Source organism: Salvia hispanica, chromosome 5 (assembly GCF_029641045.1).
Source record: "Salvia hispanica isolate PSC_SH4W2 chromosome 5, Shi_PSC_v1, whole genome shotgun sequence".
NCBI classification, from domain to species: Eukaryota; Viridiplantae; Streptophyta; class Magnoliopsida; order Lamiales; family Lamiaceae; genus Salvia; species Salvia hispanica.
In genome coordinates this window covers 25,010,166-25,024,964 of record NC_142696.1, presented here as the reverse complement: position 1 = coordinate 25,024,964, position 14,799 = coordinate 25,010,166, and the positions used below count along the sequence as shown (strand labels likewise).

Below are 14,799 nucleotides of genomic sequence, written 5' to 3'. Positions count from 1 at the left end.
ATGTATTGAATTTGATTTTAGATTAATATTAGTTGTCGATTGGTTTATGTTTCTGATGTATTGAAATTCTTATTTGATTATATTATGTATTGTCGATTATGTGTTAAAATGATACTTTTGGTTTATAAATGTTAGGTTTACTGCATAACATGATAGTTTTGTCAGATAAAATGATACTCTGATAAAATGATACTATGATAAAATGATACTTTTACTGATTTGTAGGTATGTACATTTTTGTTTGTGATGATGCTTTGAAGCCAATGATTGGTATGAAATTCAATACATTAGTAGAAGCAGTTGGTTTCTATGAACATTATGCTCGTTCAGTTGGTTTTGGCATTCATAAAATGGGTAACAAATCAGTTCAAGGTATTACTAAGTGACACTATTTGGCTTGCAGCAGACAAGGCTCTAAGAATTTTATACCTGGTCATGCATCCCAATCAACTGAAGTGTCTTTTAAGAAGCGTAGGTGTCGGTCATTTAGGTGTGAATGTCTTGCTAAGCTCAATTTAAGATATTTTTCAGATGGCATGAGCAGAGGATATGAGGTTTATCAGTTTGTTGAGTATCATAATCACTTAATGGTTGCGGATGAGCATAGGCATTTTCTGATGGCCAATCGCAATCTGGATCCTATCCATCGGAGGTTTATGGAGGATTGTGGCAGGTGTAATATTGGTCCCACTCTCACATTCAAACTTTTGAAGGAGATAATGGGTGGACCTGAAAATGTTGGATGTGATATTATTGATATTAGAAATGGTTATCGTGATATTATGTCCAATATTGATGGTTCAGATGCTCAAATGATTTTTGATTATATGCGTTCTCAAAAGAAATCATCTGATGCCTTCTATTATGAAATTGAGATAGGATCTCATTGAAACTTAACTAGACTCTTCTGGGCTGATGCTATTTCAAGATGAAATTATCATATGTTTGGAGATGTTATTTCATTTGACTCAACATACAACACTAACAGGTATATTAGTTTTGTTGCTAATAGACATAAAATTATACTTTTTGTTGATTACATTACTTTTATGTTATAAAATGATACTTCTGAATTATATAATGACAAAATGATACTTGCAGCAGATAAAATGATACTTCTTACTAATAAAATGATAATCTTGGGTGATTATATCTCAGTTGACAAAATGATACTTTTGGCTGATAAAATGATACTTTTCTATATGCATGAAAATATAATTCATTTTTATGTTATAAAATGATACTTCTGAATTATATAATGACAAAATGATACTTGCAACAGATAAAATGATACTTCTTACTAATAAAATGATACTTCTTACTAATAAAATGATACTTTTGGCTGATAAAATGATAGTTATAGCTGATAAAATGATACTTTTCCATATGCATGAAAATATAATTCATTTTTATGTTATAAAATGATACTTCTGAATTATATAATGACAAAATGATACTTGTAGTAGATAAAATGATAATCTTGGGTGATTATATTTCAGTTGATAAAATGATACTTTTGGCTGATAAAATGATAGTCATAGCTGATAAAATGATACTTTTCTATATGAATGAAAATATAATTCATTCTTATGTTATATTCTGAAGGTATTGCATGATTTTTGCTCCATTCACTAGAAAAGATAACCATTCTAGACCAGTTACATTTGGAGCTGGCTTGTTATCAAGTGAAGGTAGAGACTCCTATTCTTGGTTGTTTGGCTGTTTTGTTCGATGCATGGGGGTAGCACCCAAACTGATTATCACTGATCAAGATTGGGGGAGATCAAACTTGCTGTTCAACAAGTACTTTTACAAACAAGGCACCGATGGTGTATGTGGCATATCGTGGTTAAGGTGTCAGATAAGTTGCCCAAATCTTTACTTGGTAATGAAGATTTCAAAAAAGAGTTGAATGCATGTGTTTGGTCTGATTTGTTAGAGCCTGATGAGTTTGATATAATATGGAATGATATAATGGAACGATATGGATTAGAAGACGTGAACTGGTTTGGATCAATGTTTGAAGATAGAGAATTCTGGGTTCCTGCTTATTTTCGAGTTTTTCCCATGGGGTCGCTTCTTAGGACTACATCGATGTCTGAATCGGAGAATAGCTTTTTTAAAAACTACACAAAGCCACGTGCAAATCTTGTACAGTTCATCAATTTCTTTAATTATGCTGTGGGAGATCAAAGGAATGCCAATTCACGATTGAACTACTTGGATTACTCAACTATTCCTGATTTGTCAACCCAATTGCCTATTGAGAAGCATGCATCTACAATCTACACTGATTCTATTTTCAAACATGTACAACAGGAAATAAGTACGGTATGTGAGATTATTTCTATAACTGTTGAGGATAACATCAAGATGCATCGGGTCAAGGACCAATATGGTAGAACATGGGATGTTACGTATGATTGTAAGCAAGACACATTCGGCTGTAGTTGCAAGAAGTTTTCCAGAATTGGTTTGTTATGTTGTCATATATTTTGTTTGTTGAAGAATAAGTCTGCTAATCTCATTCCTGAGAAATATTTTGGTCGAAGGTGGTTGAAGAGCTCTTTACTAAAGGCAGCCCATGGTCTACCATCTGAGGAACATCAACCATTTGAACGTGTGCTCCATTTTTAACCTTATTTGTAAAAATTCTATTTTTCAGTCAGAGAAATGATAGTATTTATTGTAATAATGTTATCTTTTATCTTGCAGATTTGGATGAAAAGTAGGAAGTTAAGAAAAAGTTGTTCTCCAACTTTTATCGATTAGTCCAAAAGTCTGAGGGAAGTATGGATCATTTGTCTTTGTTAAGTGCTGGTCTTGATGATTTGGAAGAGCATATATTTGGAAATTGTGCAACACCTTCAGTCATTGAAAAGAAGAAGATGGTTGAGGATTTTTATGGAATGGCAATACCTGATGTAATTGATGTACATCCTCCTCCAGACGTTGTTAGTACCAAAGGATCAGCTAGTGGCAGAGTAGCAAAGAGGGAGAGTGCAATAAGGAAAGCAAATAAGCCTCTACGACGGTGTGGTAAATGTCATGAGCTAGGTCGTCATGATTCAAGAAATTGTGGTAGAGTCAATGAGAAGACAGATTGAAGCCATTTGATATAGTTTAGGTATTTTTGGTGTATAAAATGACATTTTTGTTTAATAAAATGATACTTTGGGCATATAAAATGACATTTTGGCTGATAACATGATTCTTTTGTTTATAAACTGATAAAATGATACTTTAACCTGAAAAAATGATACTTGCAGCAAATAAAATGACAGTAACCTTATAAAATGATGTATAAGCTGGAAAAAATGACATATAAGCTGATAAAATGATACTCTCAACGGATAAAATGATATTTTAACCTGACAAAATGATATATAAGCTGATAAAATGATACTTCTGACTGATAAAATTATAAAATGATACTCGCAGTAGATAAAATGATACTTCTGAATTATATAATGACAAAATGATACTTGCAGCAGATAAAATGATAATCTTGGGTGATTATATTCGAAACCACTATTACAAAACGCTATTATCACGTCATACAAGTTAGTATTCAGGGGGTTTAAATTCTCTAATCATCTTTTCAACATCAATTTCTCCTTTTTTGCTGTCATTCTCAAACTTCTTCTGTATCATTGTAAATGTGTCAAAAGCCTTCTTGTTAGTATCTCCAATAAGCAATGCTTCAGTATATCTGGCACAGAGTTTTATGAAAGACTCTGTTCCCTTCTTCGTTAAACCCGAATTCCAGTTACGAACAGGACCACCCATGTAAGTCTCCAAATGGCGCATCACATAAATTCCACAATCAACTTTATTTGTATCGTTCTGCCATGGCATATTCATGTATCTGGTTTTTGACAGTTTGACAGTTCTCCCCATTGATGGATTGGCTCCATTTCCAAGATAAATTCAGAAGAAATTTTTCTGTTCAAATAACACAAAACATACATGAGGTTGATTAAAAATGATATTATGTTCCGTACTGAATTATATTCAATGCATTTTAACAAATAAATATTGAATGCATTTAACTAAACATACCATAGTACTTAGTGTATCTTCATATTTCTTCTCAATTAACTCTTCACTAACCAGAGAATTGTCAATCGCGTCCATCATTTGCATTTTGAGATTGAAGCAGATGATATAATAATGTTCGTACGCCCAGATCGGAAAGAATATCTAATTTTCAAAACATTATATACAAATGTCATTTTCAAAAATATAGGTATGTTGTTCTGTAAGGGATGTGATCATATCATAACCCATATTTATGGTGATAACCTAATAACCCTCATTTTATGGACGAAAAGTATCATTTTATAGATCAGAATATCATCTTATGGATTAAAAGTATCATTTTATGCATGCTAAAAAAATATCATTTTATCGTGTATAAATATCATTTTTAGTAAAAATGATACTTTTGACCCATAAAATGATAGGGTTATTAGCTTATCACATAAATATGGGTTATCATTATAACGCACCCCTGTTCTGTAATGTATATCTAATTATGACTTACCATGTCATAATTTTCCCATTTGAAATTTTCAATCTTTGACACAAATTCATTTAAGTTTGAGCAAAATCTTTCTCGACTCTCTGCTCCAGTCCAACAAGATCTTCTTGTAGTAATGTTGTAAATCTGTCGTGTTTACATTTTTGTAAATATATTTAACTTTTAATGTAATACTATTATTTATTTACTCGTTTACTGTACCGTAGGTGCGGTGTTGATGAAAAGACGACTCGGTGATTCCTTTGATTTGAATTTTTCATTGTAGTTGAGGAACACAACCCATGCATCTATGATGTTGATCCTGACGTATGTACATGGAGCAAGGCTGTGGAAATCAATCTTGAACATTCTGATCATGTTGTTCTCATAAACTACCTCATAACTGATTTCAAATTCATATTTAATGTTAGTTAAAAGAACTGAATAAGAATATAATTATGTAATTCAAAACTTACTATTCACTTTCTTCATCTGTCATCAACCAGTACATTATTTCTCTCTCTTCTTTATCCAGTTTTCCTTTCAGTTTTACTGCTCTGACATTGTAGGGAGAGCACATTGCTTCAACAATTTTCTTTGTTGTTCTGACCACTTTCTCCTTTTCGTATGGAGGTTCTTGAGAAACCATCTTCTTCCCTTTGTCCTTATTCAAATTTTCTTCTCTCTGTTTTAAAACATCATCATCTCCTGTTTCACCATTTATATCCTCCATGACAGTGGATACTATGGTATCAACTCTGTCATGCTTACATTTAAAAAAAAATATAAATTGTTATTGAAGGGATATTATTTACCCACAGGAACTATCATATTATCAGCCAAAAATCTAAAACTATCATTATGAAACAAAAGTATCATTTTATTCACAAAACCTATCATTTTATTCCCCGAAACTATCATTTTATCATGCAAAAGTATCATTTTATCCGCTTAAACTATCATTTTATGATGCAAAAGTATCAGTTTTCAAATAAAACAGAACCACCAAAAAACATCATCAAACCTATATCATTTTAACCATATAAACAATCATTTTATGTACTTAAACTATCATTTTTAAAAGTTATCTCATATTCTTCATTTTGAACTTCTTTCTTTATAACTTTTTCCTTTTCTTTTCCAGCTGCTTTATTAGCCATTTCCTTTTCGCCTTCATTCTGTTTCTCTTGCTCGTTTTCCACCTCATCATCTTTTTCCTTCTCCATATCCTTTCCCCGATTAAATTCTTCATTCTAATTAGGACAGTCGTCATATTCAGCTATCAGAGTGAAGGTAGGGAACTCATTCCTATTTTTGCAGTATATATGTCCTCTCAGCAGCTTTAGTTAACTCAATCATGATATCAATCCATTTAGGATCATCAGTTTCATCATTGTTTATAGCCTGTGTCATTGTATTCTGACTTTCTATAACATGCTGCACACCTTCCTCTCTCAATCCCATTGCATTTCTCATTGTATCACAGATTATATTAAAGCTATTGAGATTCCTGAGTTTATCCAGCGCTGCTTCAAGGACATCAACAATCTTCAACATTGAGGCTTTAACATCTTTGGCAGCTTCCTTTCATTCATTTATGAAATTTTCTCATTCACTAGTTGTCCCTACTTCATCATGATCATTTGTCTTCAAAATTTCTACATCTTCAGATTCATCATCTTCGTCATCTTCATCATTTTCTTCATGTGGCTGCTTTTTATATCGGTCATACTTATGACCCAGACCAAAAGCTGAATTCTCCATTTCTGCTCTTTGTCTTTCTTTCAATAGTTCAGCAGTCCATCCTTTAACTGTTAGATAACATCTTGGCACCATTTTTTTTTCAAAGACAATTCTTTCCACGTAACAAGCCTACATTAAACAAAAACTAAATATTAGTTTTTCTGTAAATAGATTCATAGACAATGGAAAACAAATATATTCTTACCACTACAAAGATAACTGGCCCGGTAAATATCTTTGTTGTGTTGGTTTTCCACCTCTTTTGTGTTTCATGCAATCTAGATATGACATAGCTACACCAATTGTATTTTTTGATCTTCTCAACATCAGCTATGTAATCTAAAATTTTTGGCCTCATATTTCCATCAGCAGGAGTGTTAATCAAGGCATACTCCATGAGAACCATAAAAGTCCATTTAAACAACTCACCACCTTCTTTGTCTCTCTCCATCTGCTCTACAACATACTTTGGCACCATTTGTTTTCTCTCCACCTTTACAGAATCTAGCAATTTCAGTTTTGATGTGGATATTTTTCTGAAATTTGGTTTTATTGATAGGTAAAGATCCAATCGGGAACCCAAGAGTTATGTGAACATCTTCATCATCTAAAAACAGTGATTCCCCACTGTTCAACTCAATTGACGAACTTTTATGGTTAAAGTTGCAGATCAGATAATACGTCAATGCTCTTGGGAAACTTCTTATATTGAAGTTTAGGAGTGCGCCAAACCCAATCTCTCGAACAGCTCTTCTTTGATTCTTGTTTAGAGATTCAAGCATGTCAACGAAGAAGTCAGTATTCCTTCTTCTTCCTGCCAAAGTTGTTGTCTTAATGACTGTACTATCTTGAACAACTTTTTCCTTGCCCTTCTTTGAGGTTGTCTTACCATCAATTGCATCATCATTATTTCTTTTCTTCTTATTTCTTATATGTTCTACTTCTTCTACTAATGTTCTATCTTCATCATCATCATCATCACGAATGTTCTTTCCTAATAAACAAAAGATTTCAGTGTGTTAAACAGTTTATGTCATTATATAAAGTCAAAGTATCATTTTATCCCGTGAAACTATCATTTTATAATGTAAAACCATCATTTTATAATCTGAAACAATCATTTTATCAAGGGCAATTATCATTTTATCTTCTGAAACTATCATTTTCTAAATTTCAATGAGTTTAAAAAAGCATAGAGAGCATAACTTGTCACTTAAGTAGAACAAAACACTATTCACAAAGTATCATTTTAAGAACCTATCATTTTATGCACCCAAAGTATCATTTTATCAAGCAAAAGAACTATTTCTACATTTAAACAGATCATCCAAACACATAGCAACACACACACACAACAAAACACACACACAGACACAAACACAGAGACACACACAACAACACACACAAACGCAGCAGCAGCATCAGGACGCACACACACACAAACATAAAGTATCATTTTATCAAGGGCAATTATCATTTTATCTTCTGAGACTATCATTTTCTAAATTTCAATGAGTTTTAAAAAGCAGAGAGAGCATAACTTGTCAATTAAGTAGAACAAAACACTATTCACAAAGTATCATTTTATCATTTTCAAAAACTATCATTTTATGCACCCAAAGTATCATTTTATCAAGCAAAAGAACTATTTCTACATTTAAACAGATCATCCAAACACATAGCAACACACACACAGCAAAACACACATAAACAAAGCAAAACACACATACAAACACAGAAAAACACACGGCAGCAGCACACACATCAAAATGTAAATCTAAATATATAGATTGTTCCCAATATTTTCATGCATAAACGATATTGTGTAAATATAAGAAATATCTACACTAAAAAACTACAGAATCTAAAAAAAACGAGAAAATCTCTAGCAAAATAATAAATCGAGCAAAATCAAAAGTGAAATAAGTAATAAACTTCATCCAACCTTTCTTCGATGATGCTCGAGCGTTTTCCTTCGACATATTCCAGAATTTTGATGATTTTTCCTTCAATTCGTAGGGTTTGATACGCGATTCAGAGGGTTTTAGTGTGAGAGAAATTGAATGCAGAGTTTGAGTGTGAGAGAAATTGAATGGAGCGTTTGAGTCAAGTTTTCTTCTTTCCCACCAAATTTTAAAATGAAATGACAATTTTACCCTCAATATATCCGAAAATGATAGTTTTATTTGATAAAATGATAGTTTTGTTAGATTAAATCTAGACCACATATTTTAAAAATGTGTGGTGGAGATTTAGTTATATGGAGTAGCTATAACAAGCGAAGGACACCTTATACGGGTTGTTATTCCACGAGATTCACTCACATCTAATTCCTCCATGTTCACTCCATTTGGAAATCCCAAATCGAACTTGTGCACCAACTTGGCTAACGCTTGCTCGTCCACTGCTATAGCAAACGTAACACCGGGGAATCCCCTTCGACCTGCCCCAAACGGAGTCAACTCAAAATGCAGACGTCTAAAGTCTATGCTCGTCTCAAGAAACCTAACCGAACGAAATTCCTCTAGATTTTTCCACAGTGACGAGTCCCTAGAAATCGCCCAAACATTGATCATCACACGTGTACCAGATGCGATGTCGTAGCCTAATACATTTGTGTAATGTGTTGATTCAAGAGGGATTAGCAATGGGATCCAGATATGCAGCCTTAGGCTCTCCTTCAACACGGCTTTTAGATAAGGCATTTTCTCCAAGTCTTGCTCATCGATTTCGTCCTTGCCTCCTTCTCCAAGTCTTGCTCATCGATTTCGTCCTTGCCTGCGGCTACTTCTCTCACTTCATTTTGCATTGTTTTCATGGAGGTTTCCGATTATCGGGAGCTTTGGTGGAGACGGAGGCAACCTTCTGCAGGACTTTGGAGAAGGACTGTGGCGCCATATATTTGTGGAGGAAGAGAGATGTGGAGAGTAGCACAGCCAAATGTGAAACGGAATCCATTTTTTGTTTATGAGTATAAAAGTGACTCTTTTGATATTCAAGGAATTCATCATTTGTCAACAACGAATCTTTTATGAAACATAAAAAAACAATAATTATAATTAGAACTAAAAAATCATATAAAGGTCATTATTAATCAATTTTAAATATTTTTTAAAATTCAGATTTGAGATGATGTTAAATTGTTTTAGGTTATCCTATCTAAAATGAAATAAAACTAAACTAACAATCACCCATGTATGTTTGGTTCTGAGTTTTGTATTTAGATTGAATTTTGTATATATCAAAATCCTTGCATTGTATACATAAAAATACAAGGATATAATAGTATAATTTCTTTAAAGTAACAAAATTAATCACAAATTAACCAAACTTTAGAATTTGCAATTTTATGATGACATATATTTTAATATACAATTAGTAAAATATATAAAAAAAAAAGTGAGTAAAGAATTGTTAGTCGAAATTATTTTTCCACCTTATCAGAAAGAAAAAAAATTGACTAAAAATTCAAAGTAGATTATCTTTATCGATAGAATAAAATGAAAGAATGACATGTTTTTATATCAACGAAATGAGCATATATATATTGTAAAATTAAAGAAAGAGAAAGAGGGTAATACCAGGATGATAGCTTTGACAGTGTCATCATCAACAGGAGTGCCATTTCCATTGTCCCTCTGGAAATCAAGCAATATGTGCACAAAATCCAAGTCACCACCATCACTCTCTCTCCTCTCTCTAACCTTATGCTCTTCAATCACACTCTCCAAAAACTCATCCAATGCTTTAGCCACTCTCCCAATCCTACCATCCACACCATCAAACCTCCTCATCCAACTCAACCATGGAATGTACTCCCACAAAGGTACAACCCCCAACAGCTCCTCAAACTCCGCTATAGTTCTGTGAAAATTCCTCTCTCCGCAGCTGGACTTCTTCCCCAGCGCCACCATACTGATCACATCGTTTGTCATCGACGCCACCGCGTCCCTCAGGTTGATCACAGCCGTGGATGAAGAACGGATCTTGTCGACCATGAGGGACGTCTCTTCCTCCATCACGCGGCGGTAGGACTGGACCCTCTTGCTGCTCAGGAGATGAAGCACGCATACGCTGCGGATCCGGCGCCAGTACTCTCCGTAGGGAGCGAACGCCACGTCTCTGCAGTTGTAGAGGAGCCTCGCGGGGATGCTCATTATGGGCCTGCTTGCGAAGATCAGTTCCTGGCTTTTCATGATCTCACGCGCTGCCTCGGCCGAGGAGGTGACGAGGACGGGGACCTTGCCGAAGTGGAGGAGCATGAGGGGGCCGTGGCGGCGGGAGAGGGACTGGAGGGATCTGTGGGGCAGTGGGCCCACCTGGTGGAGGTTCCCCAACCCCGGGAGCTTTGGAGGAGACGGCGGTGGTCTTTTTCGGGAGGATGGAGCGTGGCTGCGACGCCATTTGTGGAGGAAGAAGAGGAGGAGAGGAGTGGAGAGGAGCAGAATCAAGAAATGTGATAGAGAAAGCATTTGCATTGTAGGTGTAGTAATTTGCAGAGAAAGATGGAATAACATCAAATTTAAATAGAGAGTTTAGCTCAAAATATCTTAATGTATGTGGTTAAAATTATACACGTTTATTATATGGATGAATGGAGCTTAAGTTGTAGATTTGACAGTAGGTCAAGTGGCAAGCAATGGAACACGGCTTTCATCCAACATTAGTGATATAGGAATGATGGTACACCATTACGGACTCAATGTCCCACATTGGTCGTAAGAGTAATCGGTCGATGTGTGGTGTACAGACTAAATGAGTTCTCTCTACTAACAGACTAGTCTTTTGGAATGAGTTTTTCTGGTATGTAACAAATGACCCACTAGATAGTCTTTAAAGTCTTTGAGGGACAGTTTCTGATAGTGAAACCATACACTCCATTTTTGATGGATTTTTCGTCTACAGACTTCGCCTCTTATGTACTGCTTCAGTGTTAAGGAAGCTCAGTTTCAGCTGCATAACTTTCTATATATACGGGGTATCTTTTTCTGTTTTCTATTCTAGATTTTAGGATGTTAGAATTAGTGGAGTGTCTTGGACTCTTGATTAATCTAGTTTTATCTTTGTAACTCTAAACTATAGAATTGTTTTATATATGAGGAATGTGTTGTTAGGTAAAAATTTTGTCTGGCCCAGTCTAGCTAATTGTATGTACTCCCTCCATCCCCGATTAAGAGTCACATTTTGACCGGACACGAGTTTTAAGAAATGTAAAGAAAAGTTGAATCGAACGAAGAAACTTTTGGTAATCCATTTAGTATTCGAATGAAATTTGAAACTATCTTCTTATTTAAGGAAAAGAAAGGGGGTGAAAACGTTTAGTCCATATTCAGTGGGAACATTAGAGTATGAGAGGACCATGAAGGCGCATCCATGATTAAAAGAATGAATATTATATTATTGTGGAAATTATTGAAGCAAAGCTGAATTGTAAATTAAATTCATTAATGCGGGTTGCGTGCATAAGTTTTGATCTTATTTGATTTGATTATATTTTACTATAATCTACGCGAGTCCCCGTAATTACAACTAATAATGTCATTATTTTATATGTTCACTCATTTCAAAGCTTTGGCTTGTTGGTGGCCGTTGAAATGAGGTTTAATAAGTAGTAATCAAGTAATAACTAGATAAATTGCATTGAGATTTGATATGCATAATAATATTTCATATTTAAACTTTTAAACTTTTTATTAAAATTTAGTACCGAGTATTTATTTTACATAAGTGATTTAGTTGCAAAAGGGTCTGTTTGTGCTTTACTAAGATATTTTTTATCAACAGCCAAGACCCAAGCTGCCAATACAATATTATATATATAAAGAGTAAAGGTCAAAATTGGTCCTGAACATATCTCATTTTATGATTTTCGTTCTATACTTGATTTTTTGAATTTTTGCATCCTAAACATTTCAACTCGGATCACAACTGGTCCTACACTAACAATTCCATCAATTTTTAAACGGTTTTAACCCGAATGAGACTTTCAAAACCATCAAAATCGGATTAAAACCGGTTAAAGTCTAAATGAGTAATAGACTAAATGAGTTCTCTCTGCTAACAAACTAGTCTTTTGGAACGAGTTTTTCTTGTACGTAACAAATGACCCACTAGATAGTCTTTAAAGTCTTTGAGGGACAGTTTCAGATAGTGAAACCATACACCCCAATTTTAATGGATTCTTCTTATGTACTTCGTCTACAGACTTCGCCACATTTTTGGAGGAAGAAGAGGAGGAGAAGAGTGGAGAGGAGCATAATCAAGAAATGTGAAAGATAAACCATTTGCATTGTACTACTAGTAATTTGTAGAGAAAACATCCAATTTAAATAGAAAGTTTAGCTTAAAATATCTTCATATATGTTGTTAAAATATATACACGTTTATTATATGGATGGATGGATGGAGCTTAAGTCTTAGATTTGATAGTGTTAGGATCGTCGACTGCAATGTTAGTTTGATATTGTCCGCTTTGGATCAACCCTGCACATATTTATTTTTGGGTCATTCACAAAAAGGCTCACACTAATTGGGGTTGTACAAGAATTATATACACCTTTCGACTTCCCTCACTGATGTGAGATGAGTTTGTAACCCAACAGACAGTAGGTGAGTGGCAAGTAATTAAACATGGCTTTCATCCCAACACTAGTGAACCCACTAGAAGTTCAAAACATCCATCTTAATTAGTTATCATGCTCAACACCTGCCACCGCTCGTCATCGTTCAACCTGCACATAAGGAAAACACATGCAGGGCTGAGTATTTTGAAATACTAAGTGAACTCGTTGCCAAAACGTTTTATAAGTTATGCCACCCTTACCAAGTGAGCTCGAGTTTTAAGCAGTTATAAGAGAGTATCACGAGTATCACAAAATATATTTTCCATAGACTGGCCAGTCAAACAACTCCCCACTTTTCTCATCAATTTCCCCAATCTCAACATTTCCATGGTGCGACGAAAGTGTGGCCACACTTTTCACCCACGAGACCGGCCGACTAGCATGGACGGCTCCCGATCCCACCGTGTACACAGCCTGGTAGGGTTTGTGGCCCGTACTCAGACCCGAATTCGTTTATACATATCCATAGCCCTATAGCCCAATGGAGCGAACTCTCAAACTGGGCATCAGGTGCACAATATCACAACAAAACAGACATAGACATGGCATAACAGTTAAACCACCCTTATTTCTCCACATTCATAAATTTGCACAAAAAAGAGTTTAAGAGTAAAGCCCACCTCGATTACTTAGGTTTCAAGTAAGTTCTTTCCCTTGCTATCCGACTTTCTCATGCATACATATTTCCATATCCCCTTTATCCCACTTTCACTCAACAAGATGCATGAGGGTTCAAGAATACCGATTAATCAGTTAGAAAGAAGAGGAATCGAGTAGAAAGAAGAAGATTAATATGAGAATACCTTTTTGAGAAAAACGAACGGTAGAAACGAAGTAAAGACTTGGTTCTTCAAAAATCTTGAGGCTCAAACTCTAATTCTTCTCAAAGGTTGAAGGATTATTGAAGTAAAGTAGAAGAAAATTGAGAGAGAGTGGAGAAGGGAGGGGGGGGCAAAAATTAGGGGGGCTAGGGTTAGGGGTTCCTCTTATTTATAGTGCTCCATAAGATTTTTAGGTAAATAAAATAGAATATTTGGTAAGATTTTATTCTCCACAATTAAATAAATAAATATTGTGAAGTAGGGAAGAAGAATTAACAAAAATAGACTAGGGTATCAAGGCATGTAATTTTCAAAATATATGGCTCCCAATTAGCCAAGATTTTGTTTTGGTATATTTTACGGAGTAGAATAAAATATTGCGGAGCAAAATAAAATAAAAATTCTCCCATTGGAGTAAGGGAAATAGGCGTGTAGTAGCCTTTTAAATAAGGCATGGATTTTTAATATCAACTAAAATAAGATATGGCAAGATCTCTTGAGGTAAGGAAAGATTTGGTAGAATATTTAATTTCTAGGTATGGAAGGAAATCAAGTAAGGAATCAATTAAACAAGCAAAATAATATTTCCTTCCCAACATAGGTGATTTTCGAAAATCACCTAGGAAAATAAAGGGCTCGATTTTTCGCAATAAAATTAAGAATAATTGGGTTTTGGATTTAATTTGAATAAATATCCCAAGAATTAAATTAAATCCGAAAAAATAGAATTTCTTCTCCAAAAGTCCAAGGGTTCGAAAATCTCAATATTTAGGTGGCTAGTATTTATGGAAATTTTCCCTAATATTCTCACTCACCCTTAAACAAATAATTCACCTCATAATTTAATAAATTACATGCCACATCACCTAATTAAAAAGTTTGACTTTTCAAACTTCCCGGTCAAGGAAACTCATGCAATAAATTCATTTATCAAATAACTCACATCTCCCATGTCATCAATAATAAATTCTAGGGCTCTAAAATTAGGGTTCGGAAATTCGGGATGTTACAGTGCTGCCCCGTTCTCTGTGGGGAGGAAACGTCTAAGTTAGACGATGAGGAGGAAAAAGTATTTTTGGTGCATTTGAGG

The 14,799-nt window shown here is 34.5% G+C and overlaps 2 pseudogenes; both read right to left on the bottom strand.

Moving 5' to 3' along the window:
• Window positions 1-5,534: 5,534 nt before the first annotated feature.
• LOC148926519 (uncharacterized) lies at window positions 5,535-6,358 on the bottom strand (annotated as a pseudogene).
• A 1,795-nt stretch (window positions 6,359-8,153) lies between these two features.
• Window positions 8,154-10,778, bottom strand: LOC148926518 (cytochrome P450 71A6 pseudogene; annotated as a pseudogene).
• Window positions 10,779-14,799: the final 4,021 nt, after the last annotated feature.